This window comes from Podarcis vaucheri (genome assembly GCF_965113315.1).
Source record: "Podarcis vaucheri genome assembly, chromosome: 12".
Lineage (NCBI taxonomy): Eukaryota > Metazoa > Chordata > Lepidosauria > Squamata > Lacertidae > Podarcis > Podarcis vaucheri.
The window spans coordinates 51,837,183-51,853,616 of NC_138750.1; the positions used below are offsets into that span (position 1 = coordinate 51,837,183).

Sequence of the window (16,434 nt, forward strand, 5' to 3'; positions counted from 1 at the left end):
TGCTGGTGAGATCTCACCGATTTCCAGGAAAATCTTGTGCACTCCGCAAGATCTCATGCAATTCAGCAAGATGTTGTGCTGATGCCAGTGCAACTTCACAACCCACAGGGCTACCGACTCAGGATGTGCTGGCCCTGATGAGAAGCTTGACCCTGTAGGAATTATGTGCACATCAGGGTTCTGGGTCACATTCATGAGTATAAGCTATGTTTTCATTGCACTGCTCCCAACTGCACTATTTTGCAGTTCAATATCTAGCTTAGTGTAGGTATTCAAAGAAGGCCTGATGTTATTTTAAACTGTGTTCAGGCTACTACTAACCAACCATTGTTGCAATATTTAGGTCAAATAAATTTGAGTCCAAAATTAGTGTGTTTGCATGGTTTATTTTGTGAGTCCTGAATTCCCATAGTTTGGGATTTCCTGATCATAGAATTTTGGCTTTGAAATCTAGGACAGCATAGGTTCAAGGCTGTTGAGCTGCATCTAAATCAGAATAGGTATGCAAATACTACTGGTATTTGTATGTATTTTTCAACGTTTGTTTCATTATTGGGGGTTATTTTATGTGTTTATGGTTATTTTATTTCCTGCAGTTGCAAGTATGTTACTGTATTGGCTCTAATAAACTGTGCTAAAAGAAATACTTTCTGCTGATGGGAAGCTAATTATTTTCATTTTCTTAGTACACAATTTTGAAAAAATCCCGACATTGCAATTCCAGTTTAACTTTTGTCAGGCTAGTTATATTTTTGAAAGGGGCTCATTCCTTGAGCGTGAAGTAAACCTCTAGTTCATAGCATTTCAGGCTTTAGAATTAGGACTGAAAAGAGGGGATTCTTTCTCTTTGTTATTGAAAGCAATTTCTTGTTTGCTTTGCAATGTCAAACAAAGCATACTATTTGTCACTGTGGTTTGTATATGTAATATATATATATTTTAGATAGGCTTTTGACTTTGATCTGAAGTAAAGCGCACTGGTAGCAAAGATGACAGAAGTAACAAATCAGTGATGTCCGTTGTCACTCAGACAAACTCTTTAAGTCAATAAAGAGTGAGATTCTGAGGCTGAAAGCCATATGACTTGGGATGAGGCTTGTACATGCTTGTGAGAAAATGCAGACCTTTGCCTCCCTTGGTTCAGACAAAGGTGTGGGGAAATTTATTAGGGATTCAGTTCAGTGTGTGCAATCAAAAGGTGCCTCTTCTAGTCCAGAGACTGGCCTTTGCTTGCATTTCTAGACAAACAATCCTATTTAAAAGGCAGCACCAAGCTAGGCTTGGTGGCACGTAGCAGCTGCTTTATTAAAACTGTCATCACAGTAGATCTCAGGGCATGCTCTGAGCAATTCCAAAGTCGACTACTATGTTTTTAAAAACAACAGTACGAAGCATCTTAAAATTAGTTTTCATGTGAGTTTTAAAATGAAAGCAAATGAGAAGTTTTCCCCAGTATGCTAATTGCCAGCAATCAAGGGCTGATTCCAAAACAGGCTTTTGCAGGAAGGCTGTCAATGGCTAAAGCCCTCCTACTCCCCACTACATTTCGATTCTAGATAGACTCCTTGCATTGGCAATTTATGTTACACAAGGGCAAAGATATGAAATCAAATTATTATTATTAAATATTTATTTATACCCCACACCCCATTTTCCCTGATGGGACTCAAGGCAGCTTACACTGAAAAATGAGAGCCACTAAAACAAAGAAAAAATAATATATAGTTTGGCCCTCCAGAGCTCTGGTGGGGAAGGGCTGGAGCACAGCTGCTTTGTATGTAGAAGGACACAGATTCAATTTTTGGGGAACAGGTCCATCAGCCTCTCCAGCTAGGGGTGGGAATGACCCCTGCCTGAAACACTTGAGACAATACTGAGTTAAAAGGAAGGCAGTTGTGTCTGTGTGTGTGTGTCTGTCTGGCTGTAAGTGTGGGGCAAATGGGCCTCTGAATGCCTTCTCTGCTGTCAAAGTCACAATGCTGTAGAAATTGAATGCTAACACATTTATTGTGGTACAAACGTTTGTAGACTGGAGCTTACTTCATCAGATGCATGAAGTATCCAGAGTTGGAAAGGAACAGCTACACTGGATGTTGTTATAATAATAATTTATTCTTTATACCCTGCCCACCTGGCTGGGTGTGCAAATGATAGCAGAATGTCTTACAATTCTGTTGAAGCCAAACTGATCCACTCACAAATATCATTTGTGATAATACTTCCTTCCTATGCTAATTTAACACCTAAAGAGGAACAATTACATGCTGTAGTGGAAAAAAAATACTCCCAGGCTTGACTAGACTGAACAGAATGGAAGTTGCCAATAAGTTATAGTGCAGTAGTGTAGTGTCATGCTGGACTCTGCTTTTGAAGGACATTTTCCAGTAGGGGGGGAAAAGTGGTTGGATGGGTCACAGCTCCAATATCTATACTCCATAATGGCCTTCTGGCAAAACCTATCCCAGCAGTTACTACTTGTCCAGGTATCTGAAGAAGTGTGCATGCAAACGAAAGCTTATACAGTACCTAAAACTACTCAGTTGGTCTCAAAGGTGCTGCTTTATAATTTTTAAATTCTTTTGGAAGGATTATTTTAAAGACTTTCTTAGATCATACAACTTCTTTGAAGACTTGATTCTTTTAAGGGAGTTTTTAGGTTTTTAAGAAGAGCCTTTTAAACTATCTTTTTAAAGAATTGTTTTAATTTACTTGTCTACATTTGGTTTTGACAATGGCATTATCAGGGTACTGCCTAGGAGCCACTACTTCCTGACTCTTATATTAAGTTGCCCCATTGATCAGTAATAGTAAGTTAAATTGACTTAACAGAAGAGCTTTTTGTGATCTCACCTCTGTACGAACACTGAATGGTACCCTATCCTAGCTAGTCTGCACCCTAGTTCGTCCCATCATCTCATTTCAATACAAGCCTACTAAGCATCCATGCGCTCCATTGATTACATCCTTAATATTTCAATAAGAGCCAAATGAATAATTCAATGGCCTGTTGAGTGGTGGCATCAAATAATGTCAAAATGAATACTGGACTGATGAATAGAAATGTGGGAAGGTTGTGAAATGTATTTGCTTGGTTAGAATCTTTTCATCTGGCTGGGATGTTCTGAATGTAGATTTCCAAGTACAATTTTCTTTAATAGATCACTTTACATGACAGTTAATGTCATATGCATTTTTCATGCATCCATCCCCCCCCAACAGTCTTTAAAAAACAACCATGTTTGTAGAATTGCTGTCTGTGAATTTTATTCTCTTCCCTCTTTATCAGCAGAGGGTGCTATGGGCGTTTTGTGCTCTGAAGACGCTTCTTTTCTTTATGCATAATTCAATTTAATTTGAGCAGAACTGACTGGTTTCAATGGGAATTAAGCATGTATTTACATCATGTGTGTGAGCGCAGGCTATAATTTAACAGCAAACCATTTCATTAATTGATTCGTGTTAAAAGAGGCAGACAGTGGATGGTTTCAGTCCCTAACCCTTCTCCCCATACCTCCGTCTGAAATGGGTCACTGAGCTTATCCTCAATGTAGTCTTGTTTTCCAGCATCACCAGCCAGAACTTTTGAATGTGACTTAAGTCTATAGATGTCTCTGTATTTGTAGTTTAAAGTTAATATTTTTGTACAGAGCTGTATGGATACATGTTAAATTCCACACAACACACCCTTCCAGTTTCTAATATTATTTTATATTAACAAAATAAATTTCAGTTTGTTTTAAGTGTAGCATTTACATTCCTTGTACAAAAAAAGAAACCCTTTAAAGGAATTTGATTCTTATGGAAGCAAAATATTCTTAACCTTGATTAGCATTTACATCTTTTGCATTTAAAAGTAACTTGCATGCTACAGATCGTATTTTGCGGTCTTTTGTTCAACTTCCCCCACCCTTAATTTTTTAAAAAAATAAACAAGCAAGGTAATTCATGATCTTAGGTAGAGTTGCCGTATTCCAAAAATTAAAATTCCTGACACCTGCAAAGTTGTTGAGCTATTTTTGGAAACCCACCAAAATTGTTGAGCTTTCTTTGGGAACAAACCCAAATTGTTGAACTGTTTTGGGGAAACTCCTCCCCAAAATAGTCATTTTAAGGGGGGGGCTCTTCTTAAGTGTCCTGTAAAGGTAACTGCTAGCATTATGGGGTTGGACAGGTAACATATTTAAAGTTTCCACGGTGCCTCCACGTGTGGAGAGTGTGTCGACCATAGCAGTCCTTGGTTCAGTGATGTCAGGGTTGGACCATAGTCAACAGTAGTCAGGGCTGAGTAGTCAGTACCAAAGGATACAGAACCATGTATGCCAGAACCATCTATGTCAGAAAGACCTTGTTTCTCAATCCAGGCTCAACTGAAACAGGAAGCTCTTTATGCCTCTTCTTGTCCTGGAAGATCCCAATGGCCTGCCTTGATGGGCAGAAGCAGTCCAGGGTCTGTGAAAGGCACGTCCCTGAAAAGGCTGCTGTGTGCCATTCTCTGGTTTACCACATGGGGAAAGCTGAGCACAACTCCAACAGGCAGTTGTGCGAGAGCAGTGCCAAGGAGAGGTGAAGGTAAGGTAAGGTGGGCAGTGCTACCTTGAGCAGATTGGCAACATTATTTTGCTCTAAACTGTAATTCATGCTAGTTTTGATCCTCCCCCCTTTATGAAACTACTTAGAGACAGTAGTTTGAAGTAGGCAATTTACTTCAAAGAAGCAAATTTTCAGCACAATTCTTGCCTGCCCTCCTACTCTTGTTCAAAGACCACATCAGCCGTCTCTAGAATGGGGAAAGGAAGTGTTTTGAAGAGGTTAAGTGATTTCTTTTCCCCCTTCAGACACTTCTTAATTGAGTTTAGACACATTCTGTACATTTTTACATCAGCATCAAAGGTAGCGTCTTCCCAAAGATAAGCAGCTTCTTCTCATGTTTCCAGAAAGAAAAAAGAGAGAGAGAGAAGTTTCCATCACATATTTTCATCAAGTCTTTAGGATTGAAAGCTACTGGATGTCACTGTTGTCATAATAAAAATGCAAGGCTGAGCCAGAAGCAGGTGAACCCCACACTGAGGGCGCATGACAGTGAGCATCGCCCGGTCTCTTGCTTCTCTCACACATCAACCGTATTATTTTGGTTTGTCTTCAGCTGACTCGCATGAAGCTTGCCTTTTCACTTGATTGTGTCGCAAGCTGTGGAAGGTGGGTTTGAAACTGAGAAAAGACATCAGGTGCATAGTTGTCAACTTACAGATTTGAAAATAAGGGACCAGCAGCCTCAAAAATAAGGGACCAGCAGCCAAAATAAGGGATTTTAGTCAACCAGCTGAAATACGAAGTTAAAAGGGACCAGATAATTTGGGAGAGCAGCGCCGGTTTTTAGCCCTTCGTTTCCAGAGGTTGCTGCTCAAGACACCAGCTGATGAAACACTGCAATTAAATAACTACAAGCAGCAACCACTTTTTGCACAAAACGAAGTCCAAGCTACGAAGATGCTGCTGCAGTTCTGTATCTTTTCTCTTGTGCTCCATCTGCAGCTCTCAGTTCCATCAGGAGGGGCGGGAGGAAGGGGGGGATAGCGCCCGAAGTAAACCCGCAGATCAGACCATCTATGCTAGTCTACCACTACAAATCTATGGGAGAAGCGCTTGCGGTCCTTCCTCTGCTTTCCCCCTCTATGGTTAGCCCTTGGAACACCTGCCCGCCCCTCCGCCTCCTCCTCCTCTCTCCCAACTGCTTTCTCTATGGTTGCCCTCACTCTCCTCTCAAGGCTCCTCAGTCCCGGCGGGGAGGGGCTCCCGGGGGCCGAGACTGGTGAGAGGAGACCGGAGGGGGGCGGGCCGCGCAGCCAAGCAACACAGTTGGAGCCTCCCTGGCCAGCAGGGAGGGAGGGAGAGGAGCTGCTTCCTTTGAAACCCGGAAAATTTAAGGGACATCATCAATAAGGGACAGCAGCGGGACACAGTGCTGGGATAAGGGAGTTTCCCGCCAAATAAGGGACGGTTGACAGCTATGATCAGGTGTGGACCACAAGTTGGTGGCAGAGCAGGTGCTTTGTTTGCTGCAACCCCCAGATTCAATCTGCAGCATTTCCAGCTTGAAAGCATCAGGTAGCAGATGTTGACAGAGGCTGACAACAGGGCCAGCGTCAGATTTCAGTAGGCCCTTGGCTCTTGCAGCTGATAGCTTGGCTAGCTCCAACCAGAGCTCAAGTTGGACATTGCTGCCACCGCCCCTATTGCCGCCCCCATTGCTGCTGCTGTTACAGTGGGTGCTGCCACTATAGATAGTTCCCCTTCACAGCTGCCTCTGGGCCTGGATGAGTGCTCATATGCGTACTTGAAACAAATCGTTCCTAGAGGAGGCCTAACTGCTGCTTAAGAATCTGATAATATCCATTTGGCATAGGAATTTCTTCACTAAGCCAAGAGATCAACGTATAATATGGTCTCCTGAGATGATCTGCTCTGAAACATTTCTTGGAAGTAAGCCTGTGTGCTTCAAACAGCCTGTGTGAGGGGGAATTCTCACGCAGATCCTCAGATTTGTAAACATTAAGCACATTTCAAACATAGGAGTGTTTTCCAGCTCTAAATATTACCCATGGGCAAAGGCCTGGTGGAAGGAAACAAACAGGCACTCGGTAAGCGTTGGCATTTGCTAGCACATTTGTAGAGTAGTGGAACTACAAAAAATAATAATTCTGTAGTCGCTTCCCCTTTCATTCATTCATTCATCTTTAAAATACAGTGGTGCCTTGCAAGACGAAAATAATCCGTTCCACGAGTCTCTTCGTCTAGCGGTTTTTTCGTCTTGCGAAGCAACCCTATTAGCGGATTAGCGCTATTAGCGGTTTAGCGGCTATTAAAGGCTTAGCGGCTAAAAGGCTATTAGCGGTTTAGCGGCTTAGGAAAAAAAGGGGGGGAGCAAAAAAAATCGCAAGACTCGCAAGACGTTTTCATCTTGCGAAGCAAGCCCATAGGGAAATTCGTCTTGCGAAGCGCATCGAAAAACGGAAAACCCTTTCGTCTAGCGGGTTTTTCGTCTTGCGAGGCATTCGTCTTGCAGGGCACCACTGTAGACAGTCACTGGCAAGCAAGTGTAGCCTGCTTTCTGCATATCATGTTAACAAGGCTGCACATGCTCAGTGGTAGAATTGAGGCAGGGAGCAGCCACCATTATGGGCAACTGGCTTATTTTACCTCAGAACAGGTGATTCCTGTTGCCGCCTTTCTGGACGGCCCCAAACCCTCAAGAACAGGTTAGTAGTAAAGTTTCCCTGAAGTATTAAAAAGCAATTCAAATTTCCTCAGTGCTGTTAAGTTCCTTGTTAGGAATTAAAAAAGGAACAAGCTCCTTATTCATGTACTGCTGTGTGGGGGTTTCTTGGGGTTTTTTTGAGAGTGAGTTTTATGTTCTTCACCTCATAGAAGTCCTTTGCTGTTGGTCTCTGCAGGGACCCATAATGAAGAGTGGTGATAAACAAAGAAACATTAAGAACAATACAAAATAACAATACTCCCAAGTCAGTGGGGTTATACATGCTATACATTTGTGTTCATGCCTTGACACCATATCTGTGTGTAACACTCTCTGTGTGGAGCTTTCTTTGAGAAGGCGTCAGATTACTTTTTGTAACGGACCGTCCAATGAAAAATGGAGTCCGCGTGTTGTCTTTGTTTTTATGTTGCGTTTACGGCATTACAGTGGTACCTCGGGTTACATACGCTTCAGGTTACATACGTTTCAGGTTACAGACTCCGCTAACCCAGAAATAGTGCTTCAGGTTAAGAACTTTGCTTCAGGATGAGAACAGAAATTGCGTGGCGGCAGCGCGGCGGCAGCAGGAGGCCCCATTAGCTAAAGTGGTGCTTCAGGTTAAGAACAGTTTCAGGTTAAGAACGGACCTCCAGAACGAATTAAGTACTTAACCCGAGGTACCACTGTACTATTTAAAGGTCTGGGCCCAGGTTATGATGGTTCAGTGCATGTGGGGCAAGGGCCCATTAGTGAGATGGGGAGAACCTTTAATATTGTGGCATGTGAGCGGCTAGCTGATGAGGATAATGTGTGAGGTACTAAATGCCGGCCATGAAATGGATGGTGAGAGTGAAGTTGGGTGAGCAGTTCTATGAATAGGTGGCTCTACGTTATGCTGCCTTGTAATGCTTTGTCTTTATTTTCATGGATATGGATACTGTTTATGAATTTGTAGCTGCTGCTGTTTAAATGTACATCATTTAACATTGCTTTTAATGTTGTGCTCCTGTGCTCAGATCCTGCTCATGGGCTTCCCATGGGCCACTGCGAGAACAGGATTCTCGACTAGATGGGCCACTGGCCTGACCCAGCAGGCTTTTCTTAGGTTCTTGTTGTATTTTGGGCTTCTCTACACCTACCCTTTGCCCTTCTCTTTCCAGGCAGAGGCCTGCACTATCGTGCTCCGTGTCTTAGCGGTGGCCTTTGCTGTTTTGCCTCAAGCTTCCCCCATGAAAACCCACCCTTTAAAACCGTTTATCTCATTTAATTTTCTTGTTTTTTAAAAAAAGATTTTATTGGGTTTTACAATTTTATGTTCATTGCAATACATATTATCTCATAAGGAAGTTAGAGTATTAAGAAAAAGTAAGAGAAAAAAAGAGAAACAATTCCCCAGCTCCCACCCCCCAACTTCCCTCATCATCCCTTTCTAGTTTGTTACATTGATTGTTGTATTCTGCATGTATGCATACTATTCCTTGTTGTTACATTGCCATTCTCCATTTTTTAAAATCAATAAAATTGTGAAAGTGAATAAACCTTCTCTTGTTTAATTTTCATGATATTTGGTTTGTATTGGTATTGTAAATTTGATATAAGGTGACCTGCCTTAGCATTTATTATAGAAAGGCAGGCTAGACACATGTCAAAACCCTGATACCTTTTTCACATTGCTGGGCATCTTCCCCTCCAGATCAGGTTCATTCAAGTCTTGCTTAGTGGGCTCTCGGGCTAACTGAAATAGGACCATGGGCATAGACAGAATTTTTGTTGGGAGGGGGGGTCAGGCCTTTGTTGAGGGGGGGGGCAGAACCTCAGTTAGCTATGTATTTTTATTGTTTTTTATTGATTTAGGGGGGGCAGCTGCCCCTCCCTGGTTATGCCCATGATTAGGACATAAAGTTTCAAGACCTTAGCAACCCAACATTATTATATCCTGCCCAGCAATGGAACGTAAGGAAAGTGTGTAGTACATCCCACAACAGGTTTCAGGTGCATGCATAACAGAATAAAGGTATGATTTTGCTTCATATAATCTAACGCTCTGTCTTGTATTGGTTGTCCATGAAGAAAACTGGATTGCTGCCTTCTTTGGCTTTAACTTTCCTGTCAGTTCATTCTTGGGTCTCTGTGTGCATAACGTGCATTTGTCCACTCGCCTTTTCTCTCTTTGCTGGTATGACCTTTTCCAGTTGAAAAAGGATTTTGACTCAGGAGGCTCTGTTTCATTTACGTGACATACAGCACTCCAGTGCAGCAGGGACAAGTTGACATTCGTAAAATATCTAGTTGTTCCGGTGCCCACTGGAAATGTCACCCATTGCTAAAGCAGCCACATTTAGGCGGTCATCTTCCTTTACATTCCCCATCTACACACTGTACCCACTTTGTTTTTCAGTGGTTCACTGGGATTCTCTCTCCCCCTCTCTTTTCTTTTTTCTTTCTTCCTTTCTGAAAAGAGAACTTACCTAAGGATTGGGGGGGGGGCTGTGTGTGTGTTTTGCAAGTGTTGCATGCGCGCAGATATTTTTTTTTAAAGCGAACTGCTGTCTCAGTTTATTGAGTATAAAACTGAAAGTCTCTCTAAATTAAATGAGTTTTTGTTAAGCAGTTGGCCACTTCCCAGCATCATGTTCCAAAGGAAACTGGCAGCTGGCTTGGGAAAAAAAGAACCAGGATTCTGGCATCAACCAACTGACGAAGGAGTTCCCCTGGCATTTGTGACTCATTGCCGTTCATATTTCTTTAGCTGGAGTAAGCCCCCCCCCCAAAGCCGAGGCTCATTTTAGGGGATGATGAAAGCAGCAACACCTCTGGCACTACTTTATTGTATCTATAGTGAAGTGTGCATCAAAATGACATTTGATGTAAGCAACAGAGAATGTGCTGTGAAATTTTAATAAAGTGATCTGTCTTTAGCATACGTAGGGTTGGGTTCACCATTCTGCTATCTTATGCATATTTATCCCTGAAGCTGCCTTATACTGAACCAGACCATTGGTTCACCTAGCGCAATACTGCCTCCTCTGACTTTCAGCAGCTCTCCACCATTTTGGGCAGGGAGGTGTCTCCCATTGCCAGCTGCCTGGAGATGCTCAGGACTGAGCTTGTTCATTCAAAACTTATGTGCTTAGTCACTGAGCTATGGTTCTTCCCCACGTTGCATGTTGCTCCACTAGCTCAAATAGCAGAAGTCAACCTTGTTACAGCCCATTGCAGTTCTTGTTACACTGAGGATGGGACGGGACAGGGCAGGGCAAGACAAGGTCAGAGGATGAGCAAGTTTATGGAGATTCATAGCCAGCAGGAACAGACACCTGTTTGCTCAGAGTCAGGCTAGTGAGCAAGCCTCACCTAGAAGCTTTTATTGGGCCTGTGGCATGTCTCCTGATCTTCTCTGGTCTATTGGGGAAATAGATTTCCTTGCTGAATGTGGCTGGTCTCCCATTGGCCATTACTGGGGATGGAGCAGTGCGAAAGGTGAATACTTGCCTAATGTGACAAATACGCTGTTGTTCTTGCAGGGATGGGGAACCTTTAATTTGGAGGGCTGTATTTCCTTGATTTATACTGGACAGTCCACCCATCATACATTTTTATTAGTTATTCTGTGATGGTTCCCCAACATTATTGCCAGTGCCTTTTGGAGGGGCACTCTTGCACTATAGTGTAACGAAAGCAGGACAACCCCACCCCCCCGAACATTTGTAGTATAAAATAACTACTAATGGGGAGATGATTGAACTACCAAAATGGGGGCTCTTGAAGGGAAACTAAGTGACCAGAACCTCATTATCCTTGTCTAGTTGGGACTTCTGCTTTCCTAGATCTGACCAAATCCCAAATCTAGATCTTAAATCCAGATCTGGTACACAGCCTATTCCTGTTCCCCACCTCTAATCTGAAGTGGCATGGCATATCAGAGCATGCAGTTTCTGTCCACGTGTAGATCAGCCTACACTTATGCTCACAGCTCTGAAAGAAAGGTTTTCCCATTATACTTTGCTATATGCATGAAATCTCCCATGAACATTGACAATGTTTCTAGCTACCAAAGGGTCCAAATTTAAAGGCTAGGTTTTAATTAATAGTGATGCAAGTGGGCTAACAAAGACTGCCATTATAGCAGTTTCTTTTATGGTGCCATTAAGTTGACAATACCAGTATTTTAATGTAATTTTTATGATTACAATTACATATTAACTTCATTTTATGGGATTGTACGCAATGTGGTTTTATGGAAGCCTAATGGTAAAGTTCAGCCATTTCTCTTGTGTTTTAAAGGGTGTATTTATGCTCGCATGAGATTAAGTGCTAAGTTTCTTCATTTGTGGAACTGTCCTTGGATCTTACCAGCAACAGAACAAACCTTTACTGGGAAGTGGACACCTAGAACCACATACTGATGGATGCAAGACCCACAGAAATGTAGTGGCAAATTTTCCATTATATCACTACAGCTGTATGAGTGAGCAGTGCTTTTAGATCAGCCTTCCCAAACCCAGTGCCCTCCAGATGTTTTGGACTACAAGTCAGTTCAGCCCCAGAAACCGTTTTAGATGACGGATAAATCAATTAACTATTTGTTGTCACACTTATCCTTGTGAGCATGTTGTGTTCATTCAAATTCTTTCAGCCAGCTGGTTTCATTAAGCCGTGGAGCTAATTTCAGCAGTGAGAGGTGTTTAATTGAAAGAGGCTATTAAGTGTCTCCTGTGCTAAATAGCACTTCTGTAGGTGCTTTGCTCAATGCTTTTTGAGCTTTGAGGTGTGTTCTTTCACCTGCACCTCTCCTACCTCCCAGCATGTTAATAACTGATAAACTGTGTTGTTTCTACTCTCAACAAGTTGACTTTAGTTATTTTTAGATACTTTGTATTTTACTGTGTGTTTCTTCCTGCTGGGCTATCCTTAACTAGAATTCCAGCACAAGTTAACTTCATTTAAAGTGCTGCAAGTATTTTGTGAGAGTAATTTGAGTGCCTACTGGAAATGCACATTTGTGCAATGAAAGTAGTTTTAAATGATCTGTCACCCTAGCGCAACAAATCTACTTTAAAAAAGAATTAGACTGTTTGCAGTTAAGAAAGTGATGGGGAAATTCATTGAAAAGGCTGGAATGAACAAATGATTGCTGGGAAGATGTGTAAATATCCCACAAGCTAATCAGGATGAATGCTTATTGCTTGCAAACAAATTGGAATAAATGTTCAATAATGACCAGATCTTTGCATAAACTTTGTGCAAGCAAATCAGGATGAATGCTCAATAAACAGGTTGTTCGGAGAAGCAGGTAGTTGTTAACTGGCCAACATCGTTATCTCTCAGCCCCTGTCAACAAGTGCAGGACAATATCAGAAGAATCCTGGGGTGGTAAATGAACTGTTCCACTTCAGACTGCAAGTGGGTAATCTCATTTTCCAGGGCTGGAACCTTTCTCCCTGAGGTGCTAGTTTTCTGTCTGAAAGGCCACAGCATGCCAGAAAATCCATTATGTTTTTAGACAGATCACTGGGTAAGCGAAAGCTTCCCTTGCTACAATTTGCTTGTAAAACACAGCACAGTGGCACTAATATCAAGTTACTCACCAACTCCAACTTTGCACCTTGAAGAGGAACATGTGAAAATCCAAAGGTTTTTTTTAACAGGATGTTGGAATGTAACACAGTATTTGCACGAAAGCAATTAAGCTGTTTGTAAACATGCCTTCCCCAGCTTTTAATTTAAGGAGGACAAAGAAAGTGCTTTGTTGTTCTTAGCAGGAATTTGAGTTAATTCAAATGAGACAAACAAGCAAAACAGTGTTTCCTCTTTACCTAATGGGTGTTCAGATTAAATCTGAAAAGGTCAGGGTTTTTTTGTTGTTGTTTTAAATCAAATTGCTTAAATTCTTCCACTCATTTTCTTTGGCTCAAGTACTTCTCCGTCTTTCTCCTCTCTATTTCTTTCCTCCCTCCTCCTCCTTCACGTCCTCATCCGGCTTTGAGGGAACTATTGTGTTCAAAGCACCTTTAGCCATAGAGACAACTCTTGGAACAAGAATTTCACTTTGCTGCCGGCTTGTCACTTGTGATGAATAAGCCTTTGCTGGTTAAGTGGCAGTGACACATCATTGTGGCAGCTTTTGCATCGCAACAGAAAGATAATTAATCTTGCTATCAACATTGCTAAACTGAGGAAAGCTCACTCATTACTTGATTCTGTAAAGTGGCTTTGTGTAAGGTGGGAGATCTCTTATTTAAAATGTGTGAGGCGTCTACTTCCTGTGACTTTAAAATAGAACAACTTGCTTTGTAAATCAGCGAAGGTAGGGAAATACATAACCTAGGATCCTGACAAGAGCCCTGCTATATCAGGCCAAAGGCCTATGTTGTCCAGCATACTGTTCTCAGATGTCTTTGGGAAGCTTGCATACAACATCTTCCCTCCTTGTGATTTCCGGCAACTGGCATAAAGAGGCATGCTTTCTCTGACAGAGGAAGGCGAATATAACTATGATGACTTGTAGCAATTGATAGCCACAGCCTCCACGAATTTGTCTAATCCTCTTTTTAAGTTGGCCACGTGTACAGCCATCACTGCATCTTGTGGCCACTAATACAGCGGTACCTCGGGTTACATACGCTTCAGGTTACATACGCTTCAGGTTACACACTCTGCTAACCTAGAAATAGTGCTTCAGGTTAAGAACTTTGCTTCAGGATAAGAACAGAAATTGGGCTCCGGCGGTGCGGTGGCAGCAGGAGGCCCCATTAGCTAAAGTGGTGCTTCAGGTTAAGAACAGTTTAAGGTTAAGTACGGACCTCCGGAACGAATTAAGTACTTAACCTGAGGTACCACTGTACCTTATTTGGTACGTGAAGAAGTACTTTCTTTTGCCTTGAATATTCTAACGTTGAGATTCATTGGATGGCTCTGGGTTCCAGTATTTTGTGAGGCAGAAAAACCTCTCTTCATCCACATCATGCAGAATCTCATACATCAGGAACTGTATTTTTTTCTTTGCACTGTAGGTTAGTTTCTACACATACTAACCCAATCTGCCCTCAATCCAGGCAAGCAAGAAATGTTATAGGAGTTGACAGACACATTTCAGCCAAGCAAAAATACTCAAGGAGAGGGTAAAGCGAGGCTGGTGAGGGATGTGGTCCAGGGAGAGTCCTGAGGGCCATGTATTTACTTGCTTGCCCATCCCTGCCTAGAAGCAAGTCCCATTGAATTCAGTGGAGCTTACTTCTGAGTAAACATATAGATGATTGCTGTGTAAGACACATACGTCTTCTAGGCCTGCTGAACAAGGTGCACATTTATTTGGTCATTGTATTGCCAAAAATGTTATATCTATCTATCTATCTATCTATCTATCTATCTATCTATCATCTTTAAAGCCCTAAACAGCCTCGGTCCAGTATATCTGAAGGAGTGTCTCCACCCCCATCGTTTTACCCGGACACTGAGGTCCAGCACCGAGGGCCTTCTGGCAGTTCCCTCACTGCGAGAAGCCAAGTTACAGGGAACCAGGCAGAGGGCCTTCTCGGTAGTGGCACCCTCCCTGTGGAACGCCCTCCCACTAGATGTCAAAGAGAACAACAACTACCGGACTTTTAGAAGACATCTGAAGGCAGCCCTGTTTAGGGAAGCTTTTAATGTTTGATGTATTACAGTATTTTAATATTTTTTTGGAAGCCGCCCAGAGTGGCTGGGGAAGGTATAAATAATAAATTACTATTATTATATTATTATTATTATTATCTATCTCTTGGGGTTTTTCTTTTTTTTAGACTGTGAGACACCATGAACCTTTGGCAGAGGGACAGATTTTTAAAATAAAAAATCTAAATAAGACAAAACTAATTTTATCCAATACTTGGAAACTTTACAACCATTTAAGTTCACTGTGTGCTGAGGAGATCCATTTGTTAGCATTTGAGCTTATTTTAGCTCGTCACAATTATCAGGAGCTGCCATAAATGAATATTGTGTTTGCCAGGCTATGATGTTATAATTTATTACATTTTTTAACTTCAAAGATTGCAAGTTAATCGATATTTCAGAATTTCTACATCCATATATAGCGATAAAGCAATGAAGAAAGAAGATAGAATCTTACCACCACCACTCCTCTTCAGCTGTCTTTTCATTCATTCCACAGATAGATTTTTTTTTTTTTAGAAAAAGAATCCTGTCCTATATGAAAGGCCTGCTGATTGAAGATTAAAGGTGTTAACACTTGGTGACCTGGCTCTGTGCCAGCTGGATAATTACACTCTGCCACTCTCCATCGCACTGTAGTTTTCATTATTTAGATGAATTGTTCTTCACGTTTTGTCCCAAATGATGAGAATGGGCTTCCTGTCGGAAACCTTTTATTACCTTAGATATGTCTCTGACACCTGCTTTTGACTTGTTTCTAAAGGCATTAGAGCTGATTCAGACATTTGAGGCATGGGGGCAAAATATGTGGTATAGCCTTTGTAGCCAGAACCACTTTCAGAAGGCAGATTCAAAATGTATCCAATGAAAAAGCACAGAAATACAAGTAATCAGTGACCAATAAAATCAAAATGGAAGGCTGGCATTGCTATTTTGAGGACGTTTTCCTGAATAAAAATGACTTCAGCATGAGCCAAAAGCAAACAACAGTCAATGTTTGTTTACTATTATATAGGAGCCCTAGCCACATAACGGGCACCACCATACTACATGCCCAGCTCTCAGTAACCCCTTAGTCGACGAAAAGGGTGGCCTCACCACGAGGGCCTCTTTAGCTGACCAGGAAGCTGACCAGGAAGAGGCAGTCTTTCAAAGAGCCAGGTCCTCAAGCTGTTGAATGCTTTGTAAACTAAAAAAAAGCACCTCAGACTTGGCCTAGTAGCAAATTGGCAGACAGCGCAGATCCTTTAACAGGGCTGCTGAAGAGAAAAGCAGGCTATAAGACTTATTTACGGCATGCTCACTTTTAATGTAGAGGGCGTTATTAAGGAGCAATAGCATTTAGCATGACCCCTTCCCCAATGCTTACAAATAGTCTCTGAGTTTGAGCCTGTATATGCTTTCTAGAGAATGAATGAATGAATCACAGAATCATACAGTTGTGGAGTTGGAAGGAACTCTAATGGTCATCTCGTTCAACCTCCTGTGATGCAGAAATCACAGCTAAAGAATCCCTGACTGATGGC

The 16,434-nt window shown here is 42.0% G+C and overlaps 1 long non-coding RNA gene across 1 annotated transcript in view; it reads left to right on the forward strand.

Moving 5' to 3' along the window:
• The first annotated feature begins 6,032 nt into the window (after window positions 1-6,032).
• The window catches only part of LOC309515145, a 100,808-nt gene continuing 90,406 nt past the window's right edge, over window positions 6,033-16,434 (forward strand). The window contains exons 1-2 of the long non-coding RNA XR_014212320.1: window positions 6,033-6,747; window positions 7,081-7,256. This is a non-coding gene — a long non-coding RNA (uncharacterized lncRNA). The remainder of the gene's footprint in view (window positions 6,748-7,080; window positions 7,257-16,434) is intronic.